The sequence below is a fragment of the Peromyscus californicus genome, unplaced genomic scaffold, assembly GCF_007827085.1.
Source record: "Peromyscus californicus insignis strain IS unplaced genomic scaffold, ASM782708v3 Scaffold_17__1_contigs__length_78620276, whole genome shotgun sequence".
Lineage (NCBI taxonomy): Eukaryota > Metazoa > Chordata > Mammalia > Rodentia > Cricetidae > Peromyscus > Peromyscus californicus.
The window spans coordinates 11,042,690-11,066,717 of NW_026294469.1; the positions used below are offsets into that span (position 1 = coordinate 11,042,690).

The 24,028-nt window shown below is 44.3% G+C and overlaps 1 protein-coding gene across 4 annotated transcripts in view; it reads left to right on the forward strand.

Annotated features, from left to right (window-relative positions):
• The window catches only part of Rnf125 (ring finger protein 125), a 79,211-nt gene that overhangs the window by 13,856 nt on the left and 41,327 nt on the right, over nucleotides 1–24,028 (forward strand). The gene's annotated exons all lie outside the window — the stretch shown is intronic.

The following is a 24,028-nucleotide window of genomic DNA, read 5'->3' on the forward strand; positions in this document are numbered from 1 at the left end:
AGAAATTGAGAGAAGTTGTTTGTATGATTTAATTCTTCCTTTAAGACACTTTTGTATATCTTAGGCTGACCTTGAACTCGTTACATAGTGAGGATTATCTTGTACTTCTAATCCTCCTGCCTTTGCCATTACTGGCTGCTTCTTGTGCTTTTGTTTCGTTTTAAGAAACATTTTTATTTTTTATTTATGGGTATGTGTGATTGTCTTTGTATATCTGCAACTGAGACCAGGTGGCCTTCGAGACCAGGAAAGGGTGTTGGGTCCCCTGTAGCTGAAGTTACAAGTGGCTGTGAGTCACCCAACATGGGCGCTGGGAATCAAACTTGGGTCTCTGGAAGAGCAGTACTTGCTCTTAACTGATGAGCCATCTCTATAGCCTGGCCCCTTTTAGCTGACGATCCCTCAGTTGGATAGTTCAGACAAACAGGGTCATTTAGTTGGAATTCTGTAGTTTGATTTCCCCACTGCAGTCATTGGACTTTCCCTGTGTCTATATCTACTTTGAAAGATGTGCTCATAGACTAGCCTGTGAAACCGAATGACTCAGCTCACTCACTTTGGACTTTACCTTACCTTCCATTGCATCTGAGGCCTTGTTTATAAAAAACAGCAAAGATTAGATAAGCAATATCTGTAATCCAAAGCTGGCTCTGGGCATCTATTTACCTTTCCTTGAAGATTATGATTTGCATGTTCAAGCAGTGCTCTGGACTTTATCAGACTGGGGCAGAAGTTGATCCAGGCCTCGTCATTCTTTGCTTGGACAAGTACCTTAATCCAAATCATCTAGGTGTTCTTTTGTTGGTTTGTGTTTTTTTTATAATGCTATACTAACTGGTCTAGAACCAGAGCTCTAAACTGTCTAATTTCATTTGTTTATTTGTTTGTTTGTTTGAGACAAGGTCTCTATATGTAGACCTAGATGTCCTGGAACTCTCCGGGTAGCCCAGGCTGGCCTTAAATTACAGAGATCCGCCTGCCTCTGCCTCTGGGATTAAAGGTGTGCGCCACCACACCAGGCCTAAACCTCCCAGTTTCAGAGATGATACCAGCACAGGCAATGCAGCTTAGTGCTGGGACGTTTACCTAAGGTACACAAGGCTCGGGTTCAATCTCCAGCAACACAAAAAACTGAGAGTTAAATAAAAGTTTGAGACCCAGCACCAAATAAAACTAGATGTGGTGGTTCCAGCTTGTAATTTTACCGCTGGGGAGGCGGCTGCAGAAAGATGGTGACATTCAAGGACAGCCTCTGCTACATAGCTGGTTCCTGGGCAGCCTGTCTCAAGATAAACAAGTAAGCAGACAGAATGATGACACATCGAAATATAGAGCAAGTTCTTCTGTCGACTTAAAAATCTGAGGACAAGAAGTAGGCTTTCTACAAAGGTCTAAGGATATTGCTACACGTGATAACTCACATCTGTAATCCTAGCCCTTAGGCTGAGGCAGGAGGATTACTGTGAGTTCCAGGCCAACTTGGGCTGTCAAATAAGATCCAGCCTCACATAAAATGAAACAAAATGTCTAAGGATGGAAATAAAATTTCCCCTTATTCTTTCAAATGTATATTGCATTAAGAAAGCTTCTGTTGAATTCCTAGGGCCATAAGAAGCCACTCTTAAGAAATGGCACAGCCTGGCATGGTGGTGCAGCCTTTAGTCCCAGCACGCAGGAGGAAAAGGTAGGCAGGTCTCTGAGTTCAAAGCCAGCCTGGTCTACAGAATGAGTTCTAGGACACAGAGAAACCCTGCCTCGAAAAAACAAAAAAAAAAAAATGGAGAGAGAGAGAATATTTACTACTTGGCACATATTTACCAAAGGACAAACACTGTTCAAAGTGTTCTCTACTTATGGGTCCATTGAGAATTCACAATTCTACCATAGAATGCAAATATAGTTTGACATCTGGGATGTGAGGTGGGGCGTAATCACTGTCTAATTTTTTTTTGTTTCATCTTGTTCCATCTATGCTTCTACACTCTCCCAAGACTTTCTCTCTTATAGTTACCCTAGATACCAGAAACAACAAGCCCTACTGATGATCACCTTAAGATAAAGGATATAAACAATTCCCTAAGCGCAGAGATAGTCCCAGACATAGCTTACATGACTGAGATAATGACCCAAAGTAATGATCAACCATGCCAGCAGGATCCTGACTGCTATTGTAGGAACATTTCACTCTTGCCTACATTTCTCATTCATGTGTTACAATAAGATTGCTGTAAGCATTTGGGAAACAGAGTTTAGGCCATCAGACCTCTGTCCTTCCCAATGAGGTACCTTTCTTGCCTTTACCATTCTTCCCCTCTTTAACTGAATTTCTGGATGCCAAAGCCTTCTCCTTTGGGACTTCCTATTGCCAAGCTTTTGTCCTAATAGGTCCTATTATATTCCTTCTGTTGTCATCATTTAGGGTGTGTGTGTGTGTGTGTGTGTGTGTGTGTGTGTGTGTGTGTGTGCGCACATGTTTGTGTGTATATGCATATTCCAGAGGTTGGTGCCACTGTTTTCCTTTATCATTCTATATTCAACTGTTTAAGACAGGGTCTCATTGAAACTGACATTTACTGATTCAGTTAGACTAGGTGGCCAGCAAACTCTCTGGATCCCAGTGCTAGATTGTAGATGCACACTGCTGCACCGGCAGTGGGAATCTGAAGTCAGGGCCTAACGCTTGTGTGGCAAGCACTTTACTAAGTGAATGATCTCTCTGGCCTATATGATTTTTTCCTTTGTTTTTGTTTCCCACTATTTGTTATTTTGGTGCTATGGATTAAGTAAAGGCTGAGATACAACCAAGTACCCTACCACTGAGCTGCACCACCCAACATCAATTGTATTTTTCAGATAGTATCCTTAATAAATACTTGAAAACTGATTTGGATAGAACCAGGATAGTGTGCTAGAGAATTCAGCCAAGGCCTCACCATTTCAATAGAATTTTATTACTTTATTTTTGGAGATAGGGTCTCATGTAACCCAGGTTAATCTTAAAGTTGCTATGTAGCCCAAATGTGCTTTGAACCTCTGTTCCTTCTGCTACCCTCCAAGTGCTGGGGTTTCAGGCATGTGTCACCTTGCCTGGAATTATGCAGTGCTGAGGACTGAACTCAGCACTTCCTGTATCCTAGTAACATCCTGAGTGAAAGTGTAGGTCTGGCATGAGCATCGCCTTGTCAAGGACCCCAGTGCCTTGAGAGAGTGGCAAAGCCTTCCTGGTCGGAGTGTGATGTTGATAGTGTGTTCAGGAACTGTCTCTGACAGCTTTCTGCCCCTCAGTGTTTACAGCCTGAAGACTGCGCCCCTGTAGAGCCTCTCCCAAGGTTAGCTAGGCCTGCCTCTTTGTTCAGCTGTATCGAATAATCCTGAACCCTTGTTCCTCTGTCTGCAGCAACCCTGTCTCCTTGTTCAACTGTATATAGTAAACACACTGAGCTTGCACGATGATGTGGCTTTTCTCTCCGAGAGCCCAGATCACCAATCCCAGACTTTCTGTAAGTGTGTCTGTGTGTTGTCAGTTCTTCCTTCCCCTGCCACCCCAGTGAGGTCAATTCCTGGAGCCATACAGAGCACAGCACTAGGCAAGGGCTCTACCAACCCAGTTGGACTCCCAGCCCCCTCCCATTTGGGGGTTTCTTGAGAGAGAGTTTTGCTATGCAGATGCTGTTCCTCAGGAGCCACCCACCATGTTTTTTGAGACAATGTCTCTCACTGAGATAGAAAAAAAAGGTAAAATCATTTTGAAAACTAGAAAATAGCATACAAATATAAAGTAATATTACCATCACTCAGATCTATAGGCTTGTCTGTTTTCCAAGACAAATGGATTGAAATCTGAGAGCGTCCCTCTCATTTACCTAAGAGTTCTTCTGAAGTGGATGTGCTCTCAGCCACTCTTCTGTGCTCATTCTGTGGGCACTCTTCTGTGCCCACCAGTCCTTGCTCTCTCTATCTGCCAAGCTGTGCCCTCCAATTTCCCTCTTCTCTGCCCCATTCCATGCATTTGTTGGTTCTATTCTGTTACCCTTGACCACTTTCCTTCCTTATCCCTAACTCAGAGCATGTATACTACTTTTTAGTATGCTCTGCCTACTCACAAGATGGATTACACATGGACTATGATTTTTATATTTTCACCCTAGAATGAATGTCTAAAAATGATAACATGTTTTCTTCTAGAGAATTGTAGGACGAGTTGAGCTCAGTCTATTTTAAGAACATACTCTCAGTGTCAATTTCCAAGAAGTGGAAACATGACATTTATGGTTCTGCAAGTAAGACATATCTTCAAATTATGTTCTTGAGGTCATGGGATATTTTGTACTGTATATTCTCAGAAATCCATCAGAACTGTGAATGGTATCAGACAGAACTTGGCAATTAGTGTAGAGCATAACAGGTTCCAACAAAGACCTGGGCTCTGCATCCAATGGTGTTAGCTAGCCTGGGGGTTGCCCTATTTACTTTGCAGCATGACTTTGTCATCCCCAAATGTGTCTGTCTGAATTCATAACCACCCTGGGCCACAGAATGGACATGCCTGGAAAGTTTTGAAATATATTGTAGAAATGCAGAACAGGGTCTCCTTCCTTCCTGAGGTTCTGGATGGAATGGAGGTCAACAAGGGGCAGGAAAGTATCATAGCAGGCTCCAGTGTTCCAGCCAAGTGATCTCTGACCTGACCTTGACCACTATGGTAGTTACTTTTCTGTTGCTGTGATAAAACACCCGATCAAGGCAGCTTATAGGAGGGAAGGTTTGCTGGTGCTCACAGCGGCAGAAGGACCAGAGTCCACCATGAAGGAAAAGCGTAGCAGTAAGTCGCAGGCAAGGCGGCAGGACCAGGAATCAGAGAGATCACATCTTGAGAGTGCAAGTGTGAGGCAGAGAGAGCAAACAGAAGGAGGGCAAGCCCATATCTTCTCCAAGCCTGCCCCAGTGGCATACTTCTTCCAGCAAGGCTGCACCCTAACCTCCCCAAACAGCTCCACTAACTGGGAACCAGATATTCAAATACCCAAGTCTACAAGGGACTTCTCATTCAAACCACTAAAATGACCCTTGATGATCCGAAGTTCACTGAGAAGGAAAGCAAAGACCTAGTCAGCATCCTAGGTTGACCAAGAACATGCTTGCTCGTGACGTTCTGCCCTTTATCTAGATTTTGCTTTCCAGAGCAACACAGGATGAAGGTGCGGCCTCTTTAGAGATATTTAAAGATAGCAAGTTAACCACTGTGAACCTTCATTTATTAATTTTTCATTTAACTACTTATTTAGAGACATGGTCTCACTATGTAGCACTGGGTGGCCTGGAGCTCAATCTGTATACTAGACTGATCTCAAACTCACAGACATCCTCCTGTGTCTGCTCTCCAGTACCGGGATTAAGGGCCAGTGCTACCATGTTGGATTTGGTTGGTATGTTTGTTTTTGAAACAAGACTCATACAATCTAGGCTGGCCTTGAACTCACTGTGTAGCCTAGGCTGACTATACACTTGTGATCCTCTTGATCTTCCCGTGAGTCCTAGGAGGATGAGTGTCTGCCACTAACCCACACTTGGCTAAGGTTACATAAAGTGTTTTGTTTGTTTGTTTGTTTTAACAGAAGCTCTTACTGTGTAGTCTGAGCTGGCCTGGAATGTGTGACATCTGCCTCAGCTTCTGGAGTGCTGGAGTTTGATTTGAAGTTTTCTATCCATTTCTCTCTCATTTCTCTGTGAATGCTTTCGTTGCTTGTGTCTCCATAAGAACCCAGTGTTCATACTGTATTCCCCGTGTGGATGTGACCACTACAGAATACAAGGCCGTTTTCATCTTCTGATAACTGGGGAGTGCCCCCCCGCCCCGCCTTTACTTGGAGGCCAGAGGTCAGTGTCAGCTGTCCTTCCCTTTAACTCTACACCTTATTTTTTGAGGCAGTCTCTCACTGAACTTGGAGTTCACTGATCTGTCTGTGCTGATGTCTGTCAAGTAAGCACCAAAGATTCACATTTTCCACACACTCAGCACTAGGATTACAGGCATGTGCCACAAGGCCAATTCTTTATGTGGGTGCCGGGGATCTGACTTCAGATCTTCGTCCTTGGGTAGCAAACACTTTATTGATTGGCCACCCCCTAGCCAGTAGGCTTTTTAGTGACTTTTAGCAAAAGGAAAGTTTTTTAAAGTGTTCACTGAGTGATATGCATACAGAATTATTTCTGAGTGTTGTTAAATGCAAAGCAAAAGCTGGCATGGTGACTCACACCTGTAATCCCAGCACTGGACAAGATAAGGCATGAGGATTCCTTCCAGTTACAGGGCCAGACTGATCTACAAAATGAGATCATGCCTATAAATATATATATATATAAATATATATATATATAAATTATGCCTAAATATATATATATATATATATAGTTCTAGAGATGTATCTAAGATGATAAAGTACTTGTCTCGCATTCAGGAAGCCCTAAATTTGTTCACCAGCACTTCATAACATAGGCATGGTATTCATGCCCTATAATCCCAGCCTTTAAAAGGCAGAGCTAGGAGGATTTCATTCAAGGCCATCCTCTGTCATAGCCTGGGCTACATGAGACCCTGTCTCAAAGGAAATAAATAATCCATCCCTCCCTCAAATAGAGAAAAAGAGAAGAAAGACTACATGCTGTTTGGTTTTGTTTTTAAAAAACTTACAAGGAGGGATGACAAAAAATAAACTTGCAAAATAAGGCTTAATGTTTACTTTGTTACAAACCATCTCAGTGTGTTTGCGCTCTAGGACTAACATGAACGTTGCACCAGTTTGGAGTGTTGATCAATATCAATAGCCACTATTTTTTGACCTGCTTTAAAGCACACTATCACCTGGGAAGTGATTCCTATCCCAGCACACTTCCATATGTTAGTAGGACTCAGAACCTGGGCAGAACATGAAGCTTAGCCAGCTGTGGCTGCGTGGCAGCAGCACTTAAGGAGAGCACGCCCTTAGTCCAAGGGAGCAAAGGCTTTGACAAACAGGAAGTTGTCACCATCTACTCTCTACTGCAAATGTGAGGTTTGATTTTAGATGTGTTTATTTTCTTGTATTATGTGTAGGAGTGTTTTGCAGGCATGTACATCTGTGCACTACGGGCATACAGTGCCCTTGAAGACTAGAAGAAGGCCTCAGATCCCAGGAATTAAAGTTACAGTTGGTTGTGAGCTACCTTATGGATGCTGGGAATTGAACTTGGGTCTTCTGGGAGAGCAGTCAATGCTCTTCACCACCAAGCCTTCTTTTGAGCCCCAAATGTGAGCTCTTTACTTGAGAAAAGGAGGTTTTTCTATAAAGAAATCTTTTCTGTAATAAATGTGTGAAAGAATGCCTTTCCTAAATGGAGAGCAAGGATTCATCATTTTGGAAGATATGGTGGGACACAGACAAAAACTGCAATCCCAGAACTTGGGAAGTGGAAGCCGGAGAATCAGAAGCTTCAGATCATCCATAGTTACATAGCAAGTTTGAGACCCTCCTGAACCACATGAGATTCAAGCTGGTGACCACTGACATAAAAACTGAGGCTGGAGAGATGGCTCAGCACTTAAGAGCACTGGCTGTTCTTCCATAAGATCTGAATTTAGTTTCTAGCACTCACATGGTTGCTCATAACCCTCTGTAGCTCCAGTTCCAGGGCATCCAATGCCCTTCCTTGGGCATGAAGCACACGAGTCATACACAGACAAACATCCAAGCAAAACACCCATACACAGTCTAGCAATTGATACCATGATTCTGAGTAGTAAGGTATAAGGCTGGGGAGATGGCTCAGTGGGTGAGTGTGCTTGCTGAATAAGCATTAAAACCTGAGTTCAAATCCCTAATACCCGCATAAGAAGCCTGGTGTGATCATGCACACACCTGTAACCCCAGTGCTATGGAGGACAGAGACAGGAGGATTGGGGGGCTGCTGACGACAAGATTAGCTATAGATTCAGTGGGAGACCCTGCCTCAAGGAAATCAGATGAAGTTTTCTGGCCCACACACAGGCACATGGGTCCATGCATCTGCACACACACACACACACACACACACACACACACACACACACACACACAGAGAGAGAGAGAGAGAGAGAGAGAGAGAGAGAGAGAGAGAGAGAGAGAGAGAGAGGAGAGAGAGAACAGAGAACAGAAACAGATTCTCTCTAGCAGGTTCAAGGCCAGTCTAGGCTATATTAGCTCTTGTCTCAAAAATAAATAAATAAACAAACAAACAATGTAGAATAGAATGGAGGCCATCTGGCTGTGACGTGTGTCACTCCATTGATCGGGCAGGGTGACTTCAGGGGATCTGGCTGGCTATGCAGGTGTCCCTTCCTCTCCACTCTGTCTCCCTCCCAAAGCTGTGTGCATGATGGAAGAGACAGTTCTTGGGTGGAGGGTATCGACATAGCTGTGCTTCCCTGTGAGGACCTCCAAATAAGTTCTCACATAGGAGACTCTACAAAATTATACAAAATAAGAAAGGAGGAAAGGGAGAAGGACAAGGGGAGTGAGGGAGGAAGTTTCAGAATGCCACATAAAGACCCAAATACTGGCCTCTCCAAGAGAAGTTTCTAAGTGAGCGTCTGGCCTCTTCATTCCATAGGTAAGAAAGGTGAACTCACTCTCCAGGTTACAGTAACTCAGCCAGGACCAGAGTCCTTCCCAGGTGTCATGACTTTGCAGTTTGTTGTTGTCATTTCCTGCAGGGTCTCCTTATGCAGCCCAGGATGCCCTTGAACCCCAGATCCTTCCACCTCAACCTCCCAAGCCCTGGGATTATAAGACTATACCATCATGCCCACTTTACAACTTGTGGGTTTTGTTACTGTTGTTTTCGTTTAACAGTGGTTCATGTAGCCAAGGCTTGCATTCAACTTGCTATCTAAACAAGGAAGACCTTGAACTCTTAATCCTCCTGCCTCTGCCCCAACTGCAGGGACTACAGGCTTGAGTCACCAAAGCTGGTGACTTGATTCTTCTTCCGATTCTTAATGCAGTGCTTTCAATGTGACACTAGTGGAGCTGAAGGTGTCGTCACAGGAAGACCCTAGAGTGGAGCACCTGGCTCTAGATTAGTTACTGTAGCAGGGCTGAATCGAGGGAATGAGAAAGGAAGGCTGTTACATTAGGGCTCATATCTTCAGATCCACAGTGGCTAGCGGAACAAACTGGTCAGGAGAGCGAGCCCCCTCTACTGGGGGTGAAGAAACCTCTGGCTGCAGGCCTGTTACTGTGGTATCCCAGAAAACTGGTTACAGGCCACCCACTAAACTGATTCCAGACTCCCCTCCCATCATCTGGTGTGAGGAATTGTCCAGAACAATTTCTGAGAAATTGTCTCAGAGTTTCTTTGGGTCATTGGCTACAGTAGCTCATTTTGTGTTGCTATAAAATATGCAACATTTTATAATTTAAAGAGCTTTATTTGGCTGAAACATATCCAACCTTCCTCCTGGTGCTGTGCAAGTATATGAGGCCGACCTGGTTGGCCTTGCTGAGAAAACTGAGTGCTATCCATGCCAAATGGGTAACAGACCAAAAGATACTCAACTGGCACGGACTTATTGGAGAATGTGCTTTAAGAATCCACTGAGGGGGTGGGGAGACTAGATGGCTCAGCAGGTAAGGCACTTGCTGCCAAGGCTGACAGCCTGAGTCTAGACCCCAGCAGCCACATGATGGAAGGAGAGAACTGACTCCTGCATGTTTTCCTCTCATCTCCACATGGGTACCATGGCAAGCTTGCTCACCAACACACATAGTCACACAAAACTCAATAAGTGTAACCTATTTTTTCAAGGAACTAAAAGCATCTGCTATGAGGGGAAACATTTCATTCTAAGAGAAACAAAACAAACCTTTCATCATTCTCTCCTTCTTGCTGGTAGCCCTGAATGTTAGATATTCTTTGCCTCTGGTGTCAAAGGGTAACTAGGTGCATGACTATGAGTGGAAAATGCCAAAAGTGGGCATCAGATCCCCAGGAGTAGGAGTTGCAAGTGATTGTGACCCATGGTATTTGTGCCACTCATATACACTCACACCCCACATAAATTAGTAAGTGTACAAAAGAAATTTAAATATGCATATAAATACAGTAGATTGAACTAAAAACAATTTTTGTTTGTTTGTTGAGACAAGGCTTCTCTATTATGTAGCCAGCCCTGGCTGTCCTGGTACTCCTATAAACCAGGCCAGCCTCAAGCTCACAGAGTTCTACCTTCCTCTGCCTCCAGAGTTCTGGGATTAAAGGCATGCACCATGCCCAATGAAAACAATGTTTAAATGCAAGCTGTGCTTGGATAGTTTACTCTTAAATACGAGATTAAGACTGAGTTGATCTCACGTTCTTACCGCCTCACTCTCTAAGCTTCTCTACATGGGCATATTTGATCTTCATTTCATACTAATCTGGCTTAGACTACTGACGTTCAAATTTAGGAGCATGAGTTAGCTGGCTCAGTGGTCCAGCACTTGCTCAGGATACGTGGGGCCTTTGGTTAGGTCACCAGCTCTACAGAACACAGCAACGGGACATGAGCATGGGGTGGGGGGAGTACCTCTGTGGCGGTGCTTGCCTCAAATGCAAGAGGTCCTGGGTCTAGTCCCAAAACAGCATAAACTGGGCGTGGTAGCATTCACCTGTAATCCTAGCACTCAGAAGCAAGACTATCAGAAGTTCAAGGTCCTCACTGGCTACATAATGACTTGGGTACCAGCATACATGAAACCCTTTCTAAAATGTGAAGAAGGGGACAAGGCATGGTGGTTTCTATCTGTAATCCAGCACTCAGAAGTCTGAGACAGGAAAATTGCCTCAAGTTCCAAGTACACCTCCCCACCCCTCCACTCCAACTGTGCAGAGAGACCCTGTCTTAAAAAGAAAAAAGTTTAATTAGATTGGAGAAGGTCAGGGTAGTGGACCCAACATGGTTGAATCTTGGTGGCTTTATAAGAGATTAGACAGACATATGCACACTCTCTGCCTCTTGCCTTGTGACACCGCCTGCCACCATTGGGACTTTGCCATTACAAAGGCAAAGTCCATTACCAGAGGCAGCCTTGGACTTTGGATCAGATCCCCAAGAGCAAATAAACCTCTTCTCCATAAAGTTACCCAACCACAGCATTGCATTACAATAACACAAACAGGCTAATAGAAGTGGCCTCCTTTTTCCTTTCCTTTCCCCGTGACTTTGGTTTAGAATATGTTTTACCAAGACACACGTACTTATGGATGTAAGAGAGAAATGAGTGTTTGCCAAGGCCTCGCTTTGTGTTCTGTATGTGTTGCAGAGCTCCTGCATCTGCTCTTCCTTTTCTATTATCTATTGGATTTTGAAAACTCATAAATTGATTTCACAACTGTAGAGGGTCATGAGCTGTGGTTGAAAACACTGTTTTGGCAGATACTGCTGTGTGACTCAGAAGTTTCACCTCTCTTCCCCTTTACTGTCTCTTTTACCTGTGAGCTGTATGGTAATACCCGCTAAAGTGGTCAGCTAAGATGAAGCTGGATAACAGAGCGGGGGAAGTGAGAGCAAACACTGACATTTCATTCAACTCATATTGAACATAGAAGTACACTTCAGAATCTCAGAAAGAGATGAGCCAAAAGATCAGAGCACTACATATGTTGTCCACCTGCAATTCCCATACCTGGGACACAGAGACAAGTGGGTTAGATGTCCAAGGTCATCCTCAGATATATAATGAGTTCAGAGCCAACCTGAGCTACAGGAGACCCACCTGCTCCCTTAAAAAGGCAGAGAGCTTGACTCATGGTTACATTGTATTCTTATTCTGTTAGACACTTTTCATCTTAACGACAAAATTCCTGAGAAGACACTTGGGAGTTTCAGTTCACGGTCCGCTGGCTCCATTGTTTTAGGTGTGAGATGAGACAGAACAGCATGGTGGGAAGGGTGTGATAGAGCAGAGTTGCTCACCTCAAGGCAGCTGGGAAGCAGAGAGCAAGGAGGAGTGCTCCTGGACCGCCTAGTTACCTACTTCCTCCAACAAGGTCCTGCCTCCTAGTTTGCACAATGCCATCAAATTGCAAATGAGACCCTGTCCAAAAAAGAGAGGGGAAATGGGGAGATGGTGGCTTATGCCTATAATCCCAGGACTGTGTGACACATGCCTATAATCCCAGGACTGGGTGACACATGCCTATAATCCCAGGACTGGGTGATACATGCCTATAATCCCAGAACTTGAGACACTGAGGCAGGAGGATGGCAAGTTCAGGGCCTGTCTTGGGCTACATAGTAAGTTCCAGGCCAGTTTTGACAAGTTAGTGATATCCTGTCTCAAAATAAAAGTAAAAAGAGTTTGGAATGCTGGTGGTAGAATGCTTGGTGCATTTCACACACACACACACACACACACACACACACACACACACACACACACACACATACACACACACACTCACACCATACACACACACCACACACACATATACACACACACATTCACACCACACACACATACAAACACACACTCACACCACACACACATACACACACAATACACACCACACACACTCACACCACACACATACACACACACCACACACACATACATACATACATACACACTCACACCACACACATACACACACACAACACACACACTCACAACACACACACATACACAAACACACCACACACACATACACATACACAATACCACACACACTCACACCACACACACATACACAAACACACCACACACACTCACACCACACACACATACACAAACACACCACACACACTCACACCACACACACATACACACAACACACATACTCATACCACACACACATATACACACACCACACACACTCACACCATACACACACACACCACACACACACCACACACACACATATACACACACACCACACACACTCACACCACACACACATACACACACACAACACACATACTCATACCACACACACATATACACACACATACCACACACACTCACACCATACACACACACACCACACACACACACACACACACACATATACACACACCACACACACACACACACACACACCCCTATTATTTGCTACAGTGGAGTGCAAGAGCTGGTGGCAAAGAACAGGGAGAAATTGGAGAAAGCAAGTGCTGTGAGCTTCGGGACAGTAAAAAGGCTAGTGTGAGCAACATGGTGAGATCCAGGACAGTCAGGACTACACAGTGAGACCCTGTCTCAAAAAATAAAAAGGTTGCCAGGCAGTGGTGGTGCACACCTTTAATCCCAGCACTGGGGAGGCAGAGGCAGGCGGGTCTCTGAGTTCAAGCCCAACCAGGTCTACAGAATAAGTTCCAGGACAGCCAGGATTACACAGAGAAACCCTGTCTCAAAACACACACACACACACACACATACAAGCGAATGACTTTAAAAGACATTAACTTTTTTTTATCATTTTTAACTTGTGTGTTTCTATGGGAATGGGTATGTGACGTGACTGCAGTGTCTTCCGAGGCTAGAGGCATCGAATCTTCTGGAGCTGGAGTTACAGGCAGTTATGAACCACCTGACATGGGTGCTAGGAATGGAACTCAGGTCTTCAGGGAGAGCAGGGTATGTGCTTAAGCACCATGCCATCTTTCTAGCCTGCCCTGAAAATAAAAACTTAAAAAATAAGCAGTGTTCACTTTGTGTAAAACCGCTGTCTAAAAATGGCCATCAGTGTGACCTTTCCCCTCTGTCCCAGAGGAATGTCGTCTGTGCCACCTCCTTTCACTAGCTAGGTTGATGACTGCTCAGGCACTGGTCCCAGTTTAGTTTTAACTTTGTTTGAAATGCTTGAGTAACGGCCAGATTCTGTTTCATTTTTCAAGCCACGGCCTTTTACCGTAAATTGAGGCAGTACTGGACTGCTGGGACTTTCTGTGACGGTAGGGACTGAAGATCCAGCCTGCGTCTACTGTTAAAATCTCATTAAGAATTTCTAGGCCTGGGTGCCTATGTGGACAGCATCTCGTTTTATCAAGTGTCCTCTGTTCCAAGAGAAGCAAGGCCAGTTAACAGACACTCCACTCTGGGGATGTGAGAGGCCAGCAAACAGGGAGGGTCACCAAGCTTGAGTACGTTCAGCACTAAGCTCTGCCTGTTCGGGAGTCCTTCCGTTCTCTGAAGACAGGACAGAGAGAGCTTGTGACTATACAGGGATCTCCATGATCACTGCACTCCCCTCGAGAACTCACCCAGGGCTGAGGACATAGCTCATTGGTAAACTATTGTATGTATGGAGCCGCGGGTTAAATCCCTATTACAGAAAAGCATTGAGGTCACAGTGCTTGTCTAGTGTGCATGAAGCCCCCTTAGTTCAGCCTCTAGCACAAATACATCAGTCACCAGGTGTGGTGGAGCCTATAATCCCAGCACTCAGGAATCACAGGCAGGCAGGTCACAAGTTCAAGGTCATTTTCCGTACATGGTGAATTTAAGTCCAGCCTGAGCTACACGAGACCCTGCTACACACAAACAAAATAAAACAAAAAGCGAGGTCATCTAGCTTTTGCCTTATTTAAAGTTAATATAGGGGTTAGAAAAATGGCTCAGTAGTTAAGAGATCTGGCTGCTCTTCCAGAGGATATGGGTTCAATTCCCAGCACTCACACAGTGGCTCACAACTATCCTTAACTCCAGTTCCAAAGGATCTGACACAATCTTCAGGCCTCCTCAGACACCAGGCATGCATGTGGTGCACAGACATACAAGCAAAAAGTGCATATACACTAAATAAATTAAACAAATAAATAAGATTAATGGGGGATTAAAGTGCAGCTCAGTGGTCTAGTGCTTATACTGTAGAAGAAGCGCAATTCAGTTTCCTACAGCAGAAATCTAAGACGAATTTAACATGTTTCAAGATTTCTCATTCTCAGCTAGGCATGGTAGAACAGCACAGTAATCCAGCACATAGGAGGCTGATGCAGGAGGATTGCCGTGAGTTTGAGTTTGATAGTAACATGAGCTACACAGTAAGACTCTGTCTTAAAACAAAGTCAGGACCATGACTTGTACTTGTGGTGTCAGAATCCTAATACCACTCTGTGCTATGTCCCAAGTAGACCCCAATACAGTGAATTGACTTGAGTTCCAGAATTGGAAAAGAAATGTACTGATGGGGAAGAGGGATTGGATTTCCTTAAAGGAAGACTTGCAACACAGTGCTTCTAAACTTGTCCCTGTACTCCCCAGAGTGTCCTCAGGAGATGACATAGCTCAGAAGCCCCCCGACCCCAGCCTAAAAGCTTTGCCTTTTCATTTATCTTAAGTTTAATTCTATTTATTGTTAGTGGGGGATCCGCACTTGCGTGGTGTCCATGTGGAAGCCGTAACTTTTGAGAGTCGGTTCTCTCCTCCCATCATGGGATATGGGGCTCAAACTCAGCACAGGCATGCACAGCAAGCCCTTCACCTTCTAAGCCATCGTGCTCCCCCAGCTGCCTTAGATCACCACAGTGGAGTCACCTGAGCAACTGCAGCCTGTGTGTCACTGTCATTCTTTCCCTTCCTGTCACAGCCTCCTAGCGAAGGGGCTGTTAATTTGTTAATTAAAAAAAGTATTACACTTACTTATTTTGACTTTGCACGTGTGTGTACTTGTAGTGGGGGTACACGGGTCACGGTGCATGTGTGGAGATCAGAAGCCAACTTTTGGATAGCTCTCTCCTTCATCCACCAGGTAGGATGCAGGAATGAAATCAAGGTTGTCAGGTTTCTGTGACAAGCTCACTGAAGCAATTTTTTTTTTTTTTCAAAGTCCCAGTGTAGCTGAGAATGACCTTGAACTTTTGGGCCTCGGTCCACCTCCCAAGTGCTAAGATAGATTTAGCACTTGGACCCCAACACCCCTGCCTGGTTTATGCAATACTGATGATCATATAAAAAGTGGGCTTTGAGAACTAGGCAAGCATCCCACCAACTGAGACACACCTGAAGCTCGGCAAGGTTTAGGGGGGGGTTGTTGTTGTAGTTTTTGGTTTTTTAATAAAAGAAAAATTATCATATAGGAAGAGATACCTCGCAAAGCATTTCAGTGGCAAGTGTCTGAAACTCGGAGTCTGAAGCAGTCACCTGCAGAAACCCCCAAGAGAAAGCCTGGGAGGGAGGGAGGGAGGGAGGGAGGGGAAGCTGTTTGTCAAATAACTGCAGTGTGCTGTGACTCCCAGGATCATCTGACCCAGTGACCTAACTCATGCCGAGCTGAGACTGTTGTAGCTCCCAGCAAAGTGCATTGGCTGGAGCCCTGTGGGCTCAAAACACCTTGTGTCTACTTGCCCTTGTTTGAGGACGGTTTACACTTTAACCATATACTCATTAGCAGCACAGTGAAGTTGCACTGTCACTGGGAACGTGGGTGTTTTCTGAGAGAGAAATGGGCACCAGTCTTGGGACTTGGCCCTAGGAGTACCATGCCAGAAAGAGGTTGGAGAGTGTGAGTCAGCTAGTAAAAGTCTAGCCAAGAGGATAGAGGACAGTGTCCTCGGGTAAAGCAACCAATCTTGGGGAGATCTGTCTTGCTTGAGGATAACCTCCACTCACCAAAAAGGCTGGGTTGCAGGGACAAGGTCTCAGTTGCCAAGGAGAAGATGAGCAAAGGCCCACCAACAGCCTTACTCCCAATCTTATAGCTAGTACGGACCGTAGGCCAGGACAGCTGTGTAGCACCTGCTGTCTTAATGTAAATAACAGTCCCTTTCACTGGGCATGATGGCATGCCTAAGATACAATTACTCAGGAGGCGGAGGCAGAAGAATCAGGAGTTCAAGGTCACCTTTTGCTACATGGAACCCTGTCTTACCCCTCCTTGCCTCCAAATCCCAAAAGTCATCTTTTTCATCTTCAACAAGGTCTTGCTTAGGACAATAAATATCATGTCATTATTGACATGGTGTACTTGGAAGGATACTCTTTTGCAATAGAGACCAAAGCAAAAAACAACTTTATAAACTAGGCCAACAGGAGTCCAGGGAAGAAACAGAGGGCCATAATTACACTGTTCTTGCAGTACTGGAAGCCTAAAAAACAATTTGAGCCATGTGATGCCTTGACTAACAGAAGTTCAAGGTTACCCTTTGCTAACTATCGTATTCAACATCAGCCTGGGCTACATGAGACCTTGTCTCAAAATAAAAGAAATAAATTTTTGCTTGGGAGCCATGTATGGTGATAGAGGTCTATAATTCTGCCTCTCAAAAGACTAAGGCAGAAAAATCTTGAGTTCAAGGGTAGTTTGGGCTACATATCAAGAGCTTGTCTCCAAATAAATAAATAAATAAATAAATAAATAAATAAATAAATAAATAAATAAATAATAAAACATGCCAGAATGTAGTAACTTTTAAAAAAGCCTACTTAACCGCAAACTAGTTATGTTTATTGTCATTTTTATGAGAATCTGAAAAAAAAAAAGCATTAATCATGCTGGAAAAATCAGAAGAAGCTTAGGCAAAAGGTGGGGTGTCAGGTCTGGTGAACGTCTCTGGGGTGGTGGTGTTTTTAGAGAGGGGGGTTTCGTGCAGCCTAGGCAGGGCTGAGTGCAGACTCACTGTGGGTGATGGCGGCATATCCTGATCTTCCCAATGCTGCCTCCAGAGCACTGGAATCACAGGGTGTTTGGTGGCGCCTGGCAGTAGGACTTCTTGTTTGCTGTGTGTTTCTTACTTGTCAGTCTCTGAATGAGTCTGAGATCAGTTTTCCTATCCATGGGGTGTACATAAGCAATGTGAGGGACTATGTCACCCAGACAGTGACAGCAGAGCCAGTGGACTCAGACTGTACATATTTTCTGTCAAAGTTTTTCTTTTTTCCAAATAAGGGGAAGGAACAGCCCAAACACAATTGAAGCCCCTGGTAGATTGCACAGCTTGAACAAGTTAACAGAGATTTAGTTATGGAAGTTGAGTTTAGAGTTACACAGCTGCCCTATTTAACAGGAATGCAGCTCTTTGGAAAGTGGTATTGCACTTCAAATGATACTTGCCAACAGCTGTGGCCAGGTTTACTGTATGGCCTGGCCCATCATGCCTAGAGTCCAGAATGGAGGGTGAAGCTCCAGGATCTGGGTTGTGTGTACCAACGTTGCAATGCTCCATTCAGTCCCAAGTACCATTACCACTGGACTGGGAAGGTGGGTGTGGGGTGCACCCTTTTAATCACATCACTTGAGAGGCACAGGCAGAAGGATCTCTGTAAGTTTCAGGCCAGCCTGGTATGTATAGCACAGCAAATTCCAGGACAACCTGGGTTACATAGTGAAACCTTATCTCAAAAAAGGGGGAGAGGAGTCTAGAGTGACAGCTCAGAGGTTAAGAGCCCTGGCTGCTCTTGCAAAGGACCTGGGTTCAATTCCCAGCACCCATATAGCAGCTCATAACCATCCATAACTCCAGGGATCCCACACCTTCCTCTGGCCTCTGTGGGCATGAGGCATAGATGTGGTGCACAGACATGCATGCAAGCAAAACACCCACGTGTATAATAAAACTTCACAAAACCAAAAGGAGAAGGAACTGAAACAAGGAGGCCCAGATGAACTGCAGAGGCCAACAGGAGGCGAGCAAAGGCAGGCGCTTGATCTTGGCTGAGTTTAACTCTTGCCTGTGCTGTTTCTTCTGCTGGACCTCGAGCTGCTCTCTGATCACTCAGACCCAGGTCTTCCAGTCTTCCATGGTGAAATAGGCTTCCTCTGTGGTTGAACTCTGTACCTGACTCCCCCCAAACCCTCTTCTCCTCAGCTCATCAAAATAAGCTAATCAGGAGAATCCTGTTCTCTTTGCTGATAACTGGTCCAGGGGAGGCAAATAAAATATGAGGAAGGATGCTAAGGGTTGAACTATGCTCACACAACTAACATGTTGCAAAGGTACCTGGGTAAGGCCCATAGATCTCATGCAAAGCTGATAGGAACTATCTCTGTTGCCCTGCCCTTGAAGGCCACATCTGCCCCCATTTTCTGGCTCTTTGATATGCTGGTGGGAAGAACACACTAGAGCAACCATGGAAAGTTTCCATTGGGCCACAAGTGGGAGTCTATGGTGCAAAATGTCTTTGGCTTGCAGACACTTCTCTCCAGATGTGTCAGAATTGGCTAGTGTAAAGCTCACTCTTCTGCCCTCCAAACTGCTTGATGAGTGACATGAGCAGAGGGCTGCGTTTGGAGTGTATGGCAATATTGTGATCCTCAGGATTTTGAAAAGCACCAGAAAAACTGAACTGATGAGGGCTCCTGTATGGCTTTGAGGTTGGAAAGGGAAAGAACTGTGTGTTGTATGTATTGTATGCATAAGAAGAGAAGGCTTGGAAGTAGAATGACCATTGAGAGCCTTCACAGTCTTACCAAAGCATTAGAAAGCTCCATAAACACGAACTGACATGGGAAGTACTGGTAGAACAAGAAGATGAAAATGTAGAAGAAACACATTTGTTACCCCAGAGAAGGGAACTAGACGTATCTCTATAGAAGGTCTCGTGCGGAATAGTTTGGATTTAATTAGGTGTAAGTGAGATCACGAGGCTGGGGCCCTCAAAATGGAGTCAGTGCCCTTACAAGAGGACAGCATGGGATGGAGTTGCTTGGTGGTTAAGAGCATGTGTACAGCTCTTGCAGAGGACCCAAGTTTGTTTCCCAGCACTCACATGAGGCAACTGGCAGCCTGTTGTTAACTCCAGCCCTGGGAGTCTCTGAACAAAGGAAAGGTGCCAAAATGCATTCTTGGCGGGTCTTGCCGCTCTCTCCCCTGATGCTGCTAAGCGCCCAAGTCCCCGCCTAAGCACTCAGCTTTTGACATTACTTGGGCACAAACCCAGAAGTGGCAGACCCATCATCACCCCTCCCCTACAGTCTATAAAATTTCCCTGCCTTAGTTCGGGCCAACAACTTCTCTAGCCCTTTCCCTGCGATGGTGAACTCACCCAGGAGCTGCTTTGCTCAATAAACCTGCTGTTACACTTTTTCAGTTTAGCTTGATCTGGCTTACTGCGTCAGCGGAGAAACTTACTGTCAGGTGGCAGACAACCTATTATTCATGTTCACATATACACACATCAACCCATCTTTCTTCCTTCTTCCTTTCCTTCCTTCTCCCTTTATCCTTTCCCCACTCTCTAAAATCTATATTCTAGTTGACAGAGAGGAGATCAGAAGTGAATCTCTTCCCACCAAACCTGACAACCTGAGCCCCATCCCCGGACTCGTGTCATAGGAGGAGAAACACCAACTAGTGCCTTCTCTTGGGCTCTTTTCCTTCTGTTTGTTTTGTCCAATTCAGATGTACTAGTTTTTGTTTTTCTTACTATGTTCTATTTTATGATTATCCCTTAGAAGCCTGTTTATTTTCTAATGAGAGACAGAAAGGGTGTATGGATCCAGATGTGAGGGAAGGTGAGGAGGAACTGGAGGGAACAGAGGGAAGAAAAACTGTAATCAGGATAAATTATGTGAGAAAAAAATATTTTCAATAAAAGGAGAAAAAAGTTATTTTCTGACCTCCACACTTGAACTATGGCACATGCAAGCACACAGGTGCATGCACACACACACACTGATGATGATGATGATGATGATGATGATGATGATGATAAAATGTAACTATTAAACATACACTTTTTTTAAAGTCACATAGATGTTGAACTGTGGGCTCATTCTTTTTCCTATGGTCCTGCTAAGTGAGGCAGCTCACTGTGCCTTAGAAACTTCCTTATATCATTAGCACTTGCCTTTCCATCTCTGGAATATACTGGGTTTTTACTATTATTATTTCATTTATTTATTTATTCACTTATTTATTTATTTTTGAGACAGGGTCTCACTATGTAGCCCCTGACTGGCCTGGAACTCACTATATAGACCAGGATGGCCTGGAACTCACAGAGATCTGCCTGCCTCAGCCTCCCAACTACTGGGATTACAGGTGCCATACCCAGCTTGGAATATACGCTTATATACATCTTTTGTTTAAGCAGTATGATTTAAGCAGGTGAAAAACAGTAAAAACCAAAGGTTTGCTTAGTTCTTATTCAGTTCTACTTTTTTAAAGATAAAAAGATAGCTTAACTATATATTTACAGCAAAGCAAAACATAATAATTGAAAACTCTTCCCAAACTACATTGTTTACTTGACAGCAAGATTCTAAACAAAAATGAGGTAGCCAGGAAGATGGCTGTGCTGGGCCACTGGGACACAGCTTCCTTGAATTGTTGAAGTTGGTAATTAAGCTGGTCTTTGTGGTGGAATTGTTAAGATTTTCTATTTTTATCAAGTTGCACTTTCAAATCCTGAAAACTATTCAGTCCTTGACTACCTATGACATCATTTCCTTATTATGAAGAGAATGTAAAACAAATTAAGTTAGCAATTATTGTCCTAAAGAAAATATGAGGGGGATGTGCAAGACCTCACTCCATAGATGTCCCTAGTGGCACCATCATAACAGCAACGAAGGAAATAAGAAAAACCATTCTACAACAGAGGATCACTTAGATCCATTTTGATACAGTAGACAATGCCACTGAAATAGGTAATAAATTCTACTAATCTGATATACCTAGATACATAATGTGAGCTAATATCAGAAGTATAGTTCAGTTTACTTCATGCACAAGACCCCAGGTCCATAGATGGGCATAGTGGCACACATCTGTGTATTCCCAGAAGTTGAGAGGGGGAGGCAGAAAATCAAGTTTCAAGACCAGCTTTGGGTACATAGTGAATTTATGTCTTCCTGGGATACAAGAAACCCTGTCTCAAAACAACAAAAAGTCAACTCAAAGACATTTTAGATAATTCTATGTAAAGGGAAGATACTCCATTCATAGTAGTAGGCAACAGAGACAGTAATAGTCGTCAGAGCTGTGAGCCTCACATAGACACCATGGCTAGAGAACTGGGGTAGCCTGCAAAGGCTCACAACAGCACCCAGCAGTGTGAGGTCACTGGGAAATGATGGGACTGATGGGAGTGAACTCCTGCCTTGTAACAACTCCTAAAAATACTACAGTTAGAGTGACAAGGGACAGAATAAAGGCTGCACTATGAGGGTGCTACAACACAATTTGAATATGGTTCCTGGAGGGTCTGGGAGAGCAGGAGGAACAAGGTCTAATGTGGTCCAGAGTAATCTCAAATTCAGTACACAGCCAAGGGTTTCCTTTGTTAGAAAGGCATCTCACAAAGAAGCAAAGCACAAGTGACCCAACAAGGCAATTTCTTCTTGCACAAAGGGTGTGCCACAACCTAATGCTGGGCTAGCAAGCGCACCGCAATGGAAGCTTTTATACTAATGCAGGTGGGGACAGCGGCTCATCCGCTTGGTGGGAGCTTGACCTTGCAATCTGAGGCAATTGGTTAATAAATAATCAGTGCAGAGAAAATGAAGGGAAGGGAGAGGTGTCAGCCCCTGTGTCATAGGTTCTGGGAAGCAGCAGGACCTTTTTATAAACAAAAGTTGGTCAGGTGGGAAATAGAAGGTTCACATAAAAGTTTTACAAGGTTGGGGGAGATCTGTGGAATTTGGTCTCTGGAGACCTAGTCACTTTGGAAAGGAAAAAAAAAATAATGTTTCTCACACCTCATCCTTCTGATCCTTAACTCAGGTGCTGGGATTACAGGTTTTCTTTGTTGCTGGAAAGGAACCCAGAGTGTACTGTGTACTACATAGGTCTGCTACCAAAGTGAGCTAAGTCTCTAGCCTGAGTTCCTGTCTCTTGAAAGAAAGTAAACCAGCACTTAGGTGCTGAGGAGGAAGATTATAGAGTGAAGAGAAAGAAAGGACAAGGAAGGGAGGGAGGGAGGGAGGGAGGGAGGGAGGAGATGAGGAGGAGGGAAGAGAGGGAGCAGAACATGGAAAAAAGAAGAAAGAAAAAGAAATTGAGCATCTGTGGTCCCAGCATGGAGAGGTGGAGGCAGGAAGATTTAGTTCAATGTCATCTTCAGCTGTATAGCAAACTGTGAGGCCAGCCTGGGCTACTTGAGACCCTGCTTCAACCTTCCCTTTGGAGGGGATGACAATATGCGAATGTGGAGTAATTAAATAAATAGTTACAGGGGATTCCCACTTTCATTCAACAAGTTTTTATCATATTTCTTCTACATTTAAGACCTTGGACAGAAAAATAAAATGAAATAAAATGGGCCAGTCTCGGTGGTGCATGCCATTAATCCAAGCACTAGGGGTCAGAGGCCAGTCTGGTCTACATAGCAAGTTCCAGGACAGCCAGGAGTACATAGAGAGACTTTGTATCAAAAACAAAAACAAACAAAGGACCTTGTATTAGAAGTTAGATGTATAAAGTCAACTGACATAAGGTATCTCTTAGGACCAAAGCAAGCCCCCTAATGGCCGTGCTGGTGACAGCATCCCCTGTCCAGTCACCAACCCCAAGCAAGAACATCTAGCTCCCATTAACCTGAAGAGCCTGCGTCAACTGAAGACTCCCACCCTGCTGACTGTCCTGTAAAATTCGATACTTTCCCACCAGGCTGCTGGCTTCTATTCAGAGGCAGCCCAGTGGTTCGTTCCCCTATCAACTTTTCTTTCTACCCACAGAGTGGTTGGGTTCGGTGACTTCACTGCACCCTCACTTCCAATACCCACTTCAGGAACAGACAAGGCTCCTCACTTTTTAAATATTTTATTTTTATTTATGTGTCTGTGTATGGCTATGTGCATATGTGTGGGGAACCCATGGAGGCCATCAAATCCTTTGGAGCTAGTATTGTAGATGATTACGAGTTGACCATTATGGGTGCTAACAGTCAAATAGCCCTCTGTAAGAGCAGTATGTGCTCTTAACCGCTGAACCATCTTTCCAGCATAAAGGCCCCCTGATTTTACTTACTCCTTAGCATCATACATTTTTATTCTTTCTTTTTTAATTTCTACTGAACTTCTGACATTAACAAAATTAGAATAGCTAATGTAAAATTAACCGTGGGTCACCATTGTAAGAAAGATACAGGCTGAGTGG